This window comes from Mixophyes fleayi, unplaced genomic scaffold, assembly GCF_038048845.1.
Source record: "Mixophyes fleayi isolate aMixFle1 unplaced genomic scaffold, aMixFle1.hap1 Scaffold_30, whole genome shotgun sequence".
Classification (NCBI taxonomy): Eukaryota; Metazoa; Chordata; class Amphibia; order Anura; family Limnodynastidae; genus Mixophyes; species Mixophyes fleayi.
In genome coordinates this window covers 1,338,647-1,346,770 of record NW_027447042.1, presented here as the reverse complement: position 1 = coordinate 1,346,770, position 8,124 = coordinate 1,338,647, and positions in this window count along the sequence as shown.

Genomic DNA, 8,124 nt, shown 5'->3' with positions numbered 1-8,124 from the left:
ATGATTCATGATTCAATTCATGATTCATAATTCATGATTCATGGTTCATGATTGATGATTCATGATTCAATTCATGATTCATGATTCATGATTCAATTCATGATTCATAATTCATCATTCATGATTCAATTCATGATTCATGATTCATGATTCAATTCATGAATTATGATTCATGATTCAATTCATGATTCATGATTCATGATTCAATTTATGATTCATGATTCGATTCATGATTCATGATTCATGATTCATGATTCAATTCATGATTCATGATTCATGATTCAATTCATGATTCATAATTCATGAATCATGATTCAATTCATGATTCATGATTCATGATTCAATTTATGATTCATGATTCGATTCATGATTCATGATTCATGATTCATGATTCAATTCATGATTCATGATTCATGATTCAATTCATGATTCATAATTCATGAATCATGATTTAATTCATGATTCATGATTCATGATTCATGATTCAATTCATGATTCGATTCATGATTCAATTCATGATTCGATTCATGATTCATAATTCATGATTCATGATTCAAATCATGATTCATAATTCATGATTCATGATTCAATTCATGATCATGATTCATGATTCAATTCATGATTCATGATTAATGATTCAATTCATGATTCATGATTCGATTCATGATTCATGATTCATGATTCAATTCATGATTCATGATTCATGATTCATGATTCAATTCATGATTCATGATTCATAATTCAATTCATGATTCAATTCATGATTCATGATTCAATTCATAATTCATGATTCAATTCATGATTCATAATTCATTATTCATGATTCAATTCATGATTCATGATTCATGATTCAATTCATGATTCATGATTCATGATTCAATTCATGATTCATGATTCATGATTTGATTCATAATTCATGATTCATGATTCAATTCATGATTCATGATTCAATTCATGATTCATGATTCAATTCATGATTCATGATTCATGATTTATGATTCGACTCATGATTCATGATTCAAGATTCATGATTCAATTCATTATTCATGATTCGATTCATGATTCTTGATTCATGATTCATGATTCGATTGATGATTCATGATTATTGATTCGATTCATGATTCAATTCAATTCATGATTCATGATTCAATTCATGATTCATGATTATTGATTCGATTCATGATTCAATTCATAATTCATGATTCATGATTCAATTCATGATTATGATTCAATTCATGATTCATGATTCATGATTCAATTCATGATTCATGATTCATGATTCATGATTCAATTCATGATTCATGATTCATGATTCAATTCATGATTCATGATTCATGATTCATGATTAAATTCCATAATTCATGATTCAATTCATGATTCATGATTCATGATTCAATTCATGATTCATGATTCATGATTCAATTCATGATTCATGATTCATGATTCAATTCATGATTCATGATTCATGATTCAAATTCATGATTCATGATTCATGATTCAATTCATGATTCATGATTCATGATTCAATTCATGATTCATGATTCATGATTCAATTCATGATTCATGATTCGATTCATGATTCATGATTCATGATTCATGATTCAATTCATGATTCATGATTCAATTCATGATTCATAATTCATGAATCATGATTCAATTCATGATTCATGATTCATGATTCATGATTCAATTCATGATTCGATTCATGATTCAATTCATGATTCGATTCATGATTCAATTCATGATTCATGATTCGATTCATGATTCATGATTATTGATTCGATTCATGATTCAATTCAATTCATGATTCATGATTCAATTCATGATTCATGATTATTGATTCGATTCATGATTCATGATTATTGATTCGATTCATGATTCAATTCATAATTCATGATTCAAGATTCAATTCATGATTTATGATTCAATTCATGATTCATGATTCATGATTCAATTCATGATTCATCATTCATGATTCATAATTCAATTCATGATTCAATTCATGATTCATGATTCAATTCATAATTCATGATTCAATTCATGATTCATAATTCATTATTTATGATGTCAATTCATGATTCATGATTCATGATTCAATTCATGATTCATAATTCATGATTCAATTCATGATTCATGATTCATGATTCGATTCATAATTCATGATTCATGATTCAATTCATGATTCATGATTCAATTCATGATTCATGATTCATGATTTATGATTCGACTCATGATTCATGATTCAAGATTCATGATTCAATTCATTATTCATGATTCGATTCATGATTCTTGATTCATGATTCATGATTCGATTGATGATTCATGATTATTGATTCGATTCATGATTCAATTCAATTCATGATTCATGATTCAATTCATGATTCATGATTATTGATTCGATTCATGATTCAATTCATAATTCATGATTCATGATTCAATTCATGATTTATGATTCAATTCATGATTCATGATTCATGATTCAATTCATGATTCATGATTCATGATTCATGATTCAATTCATGATTCATGATTCATGATTCAATTCATGATTCATGATTCATGATTCATGATTAAATTCATAATTCATGATTCAATTCATGATTCAATTCATGATTCATGATTCATGATTCAATTCATGATTCATAATTCATGATTCATGATTCAATTCATGATTCATGATTCATGATTCAATTCATGATTCATGATTCATGATTCAATTCATGATTCATGATTCATGATTCAATTCATGATTCATGATTCGATTCATGATTCATGATTCATGATTCATGATTCAATTCATGATTCATGATTCATGATTCAATTCATGATTCATAATTCATGAATCATGATTCAATTCATGATTCATGATTCATGATTCAATTCATGATTCATGATTCCAATTCATGATTCGATTCATGATTCAATTCATGATTCGATTCATGATTCAATTCATGATTCATGATTCGATTCATGATTCATGATTATTGATTCGATTCATGATTCAATTCAATTCATGATTCATGATTCAATTCATGATTCATGATTATTGATTCGATTCATGATTCCATTTCATAATTCATGATTCAAGATTCAATTCATGATTTATGATTCAATTCATGATTCATGATTCATGATTCAATTCATGATTCATCATTCATGATTCATGATTCAATTCATGATTCATGATTCCATGATTCAATTCATGATTCATGATTCATGATTCATGATTCATGATTAAACTCATAATTCATGATTCAATTCATGATTCATAATCATGATTCATGATTCAATTCATGATTCATAATTCATGATTCATGATTCAATTCATGATTCATGATTCATGATTCAATTAATGATTCATGATTAATGATTCAATTCATGATTCATGATTCGATTCATGATTCATGATTCATGATTCAATTCATGATTCATGAGTCATGATTCATGATTCAATTCATGATTCATGATTCATAATTCAATTCATGATTCATGATTCAATTCATAATTCATGATTCAATTCATGATTCAGAATTCATTATTCATGATTCAATTCATGATTCATGATTCATGATTCAATTCATGATTCATGATTCATGATTCAATTCATGATTCATGATTCATGATTCGATTCATAATTCATGATTCATGATTCAATTCATGATTCATGATTCAAGTTCATGATTCATGATTCAATTCATGATTCATGATTCATGATTCATGATTTATGATTCGAGCTCATGATTCATGATTCAAGATTCATGATTCAATTCATTATTCATGATTCGATTCATGATTCTTGATTCATGATTCATGATTCGATTGATGATTCATGATTATTGATTCGATTCATGATTCAATTCAATTCATGATTCATGATTCAATTCATGATTCATGATTCTTGATTCATGATTCATGATTCGATTGATGATTCATGATTATTGATTCGATTCATGATTCAATTCAATTCATGATTCATGATTCAATTCATGATTCATGATTATTGATTCGATTCATGATTCAATTTATAATTCATGATTCATGATTCAATTCATGATTTATGATTCAATTCATGATTCATGATTCATGATTCAATCCATGATTCATGATTCATGATTCATGATTCAATTCATGATTTATGATTCAATTCATGATTCATGATTCATGATTCAATTCATGATTCATGATTCATGATTCATGATTCAATTCATGATTCATGATTCATGATTCATGATTAAATTCATAATTCATGATTCAATTCATGATTCAATTCATGATTCATGATTCATGATTCAATTCATGATTCATAATTCATGATTCATGATTCAATTCATGATTCATGATTCATGATTCAATTCATGATTCATGATTCATGATTCCAATTCATGATTCATGATTCATGATTCAATTCATGATTCATGATTCGATTCATGATTCATGATTCATGATTCATGATTCAATTCATGATTCATGATTCATGATTCAATTCATGATTCATAATTCATGAATCATGATTCAATTCATGATTCATGATTCATGATTCAATTCTTGATTCATGATTCAATTCATGATTCGTGATTCATGATTCAATTCATGATTCGATTCATGATTCAATTCATGATTCATGATTCGATTCATGATTCATGATTATTGATTCGATTCATGATTCAATTCAATTCATGATTCATGATTCAATTCATGATTCATGATTATTGATTCGATTCATGATTCATTCATAATTCATGATTCAAGATTCAATTCATGATTATGATTCAATTCATGATTCATGATTCATGATTCAATTCATGATTCATCATTCATGATTCATGATTCAATTCATGATTCATGATTCATGATTCAATTCATGATTCATGATTCATGATTCATGATTCATGATTAAACTCATAATTCATGATTCAATTCATGATTCATAATTCATGATTCATGATTCAATTCATGATTCATAATTCATGATTCATGATTCAATTCATGATTCATGATTCATGATTCAATTAATGATTCATGATTAATGATTCAATTCATGATTCATGATTCGATTCATGATTCATGATTCATGATTCAATTCATGATTCATGAGTCATGATTCATGATTCAATTCATGATTCATGATTCATAATTCAATTCATGATTCATGATTCAATTCATAATTCATGATTCAATTCATGATTCAGAATTCATTATTCATGATTCAATTCATGATTCATGATTCATGATTCAATTCATGATTCATGATTCATGATTCAATTCATGATTCATGATTCATGATTCGATTCATAATTCATGATTCATGATTCAATTCATGATTCATGATTCAATTCATGATTCATGATTCAATTCATGATTCATGATTCATGATTCATGATTTATGATTCGACTCATGATTCATGATTCAAGATTCATGATTCAATTCATTATTCATGATTCGATTCATGATTCTTGATTCATGATTCATGATTCGATTGATGATTCATGATTATTGATTCGATTCATGATTCAATTCAATTCATGATTCATGATTCAATTCATGATTCATGATTCTTGATTCATGATTCATGATTCGATTGATGATTCATGATTATTGATTCGATTCATGATTCAATTCAATTCATGATTCATGATTCAATTCATGATTCATGATTATTGATTCGATTCATGATTCAATTTATAATTCATGATTCATGATTCAATTCATGATTTATGATTCAATTCATGATTCATGATTCATGATTCAATCCATGATTCATGATTCATGATTCATGATTCAATTCATGATTTATGATTCAATTCATGATTCATGATTCATGATTCAATTCATGATTCATGATTCATGATTCATGATTCAATTCATGATTCATGATTCATGATTCATGATTAAATTCATAATTCATGATTCAATTCATGATTCAATTCATGATTCATGATTCATGATTCAATTCATGATTCATGATTATTGATTCGATTCATGATTCAATTCATAATTCATGATTCAAGATTCAATTCATGATTCATGATTCAATCATGATTCATGATTCATGATTCAATTCATGATTCATCATTCATGATTCATGATTCAATTCATGATTCATGATTCATGATTCAATTCATGATTCATGATTCATGATTCAATTCATGATTCATCATTCATGATTCATCATTCATGATTCAATTCATAATTCATGATTCAATTCATGATTCATAATTCATGAATCATGATTCAATTCATGATTCATGATTCATGATTCATGATTCATGATTCATGATTCAATTCATGATTCGATTCATGATTCAATTCATGATTCGATTCATGATTCAATTCATGACTCATGATCCGATTCATGATTCATGATTATTGATTCGATTCATGATTCAATTCAATTCATGATTCATGATTCAATTTATGATTCATCATTCATGATTCATGATTTAATTCATAAATCATGATTCATGATTCAATTCATGATTCAATTCATGATTCATCATTCATGATTCATGATTCATGATTCAATTCGTAATTCATAATTCAATTATTGATTCATAATTCATGATTCATGATTCAATTCATAATTCATAATTCATGATTCATGATTCAATTGATGATTCATGATTCATGATTCAATTCATGATTCATGATTCAATTCATGATTCATAATTCATGATTCATGATTCAATTCATGATTCATGATTCATGATTCAATTCATGATTTATGATTCATGATTCATGATTCGAGATTCATGATTCATGATTCAATTCATGATTCATGATTCAATTCATGATTCATAATTCATGATTCATGGTTCATGATTGATGATTCATGATTCAATTCATGATTCATGATTCATGATTCAATTCATGATTCATAATTCATCATTCATGATTCAATTCATGATTCATGATTCATGATTCAATTCATGAATTATGATTCATGATTCAATTCATGATTCATGATTCATGATTCAATTTATGATTCATGATTCGATTCATGATTCATGATTCATGATTCATGATTCAATTCATGATTCATGATTCATGATTCAATTCATGATTCATAATTCATGAATCATGATTCAATTCATGATTCATGATTCATGATTCAATTCATGATTCGATTCATGATTCAATTCATGATTCGATTCATGATTCAATTCATGATTCATGATTCGATTCATGATTCATGATTATTGATTCGATTCATGATTCAATTCAATTCATGATTCATGATTCAATTCATGATTCATGATTATTGATTCGATTCATGATTCAATTCATAATTCATGATTCAAGATTCAATTCATGATTTATGATTCAATTCATGATTCATGATTCATGATTCAATTCATGATTCATCATTCATGATTCATGATTCAATTCATGATTCATGATTTATGATTCAATTCATGATTCATGATTCATGATTCATGATTAAATTCATAATTCATGATTCAATTCATGATTCATAATTCATGATTCATGATTCAAATCATGATTCATAATTCATGATTCATGATTCAATTCATGATTCATGATTCATGATTCAATTCATGATTCATGATTCATGATTCAATTCATGATTCATGATTCGATTCATGATTCATGATTCAATTCATGATTCATGATTCATGATTCATGATTCAATTCATGATTCATGATTCATAATTCAATTCATGATTCAATTCATGATTCATGATTCAATTCATAAATTATGATTCAATTCATGATTCATAATTCATTATTCATGATTCAATTCATGATTCATGATTCATGATTCAATTCATGATTCATGATTCATGATTCAATTCATGATTCATGATTCATGATTCGATTCATAATTCATGATTCATGATTCAATTCATGATTCATGATTCAATTCATGATTCATGATTCAATTCATGATTCATGATTCATGATTTATGATTCGACTCATGATTCATGATTCAAGATTCATGATTCAATTCATTATTCATGATTCGATTCATGATTCTTGATTCATGATTCATGATTCGATTGATGATTCATGATTATTGATTCGATTCATGATTCAATTCAATTCATGATTCATGATTCAATTCATGATTCATGATTATTGATTCGATTCATGATTCAATTCA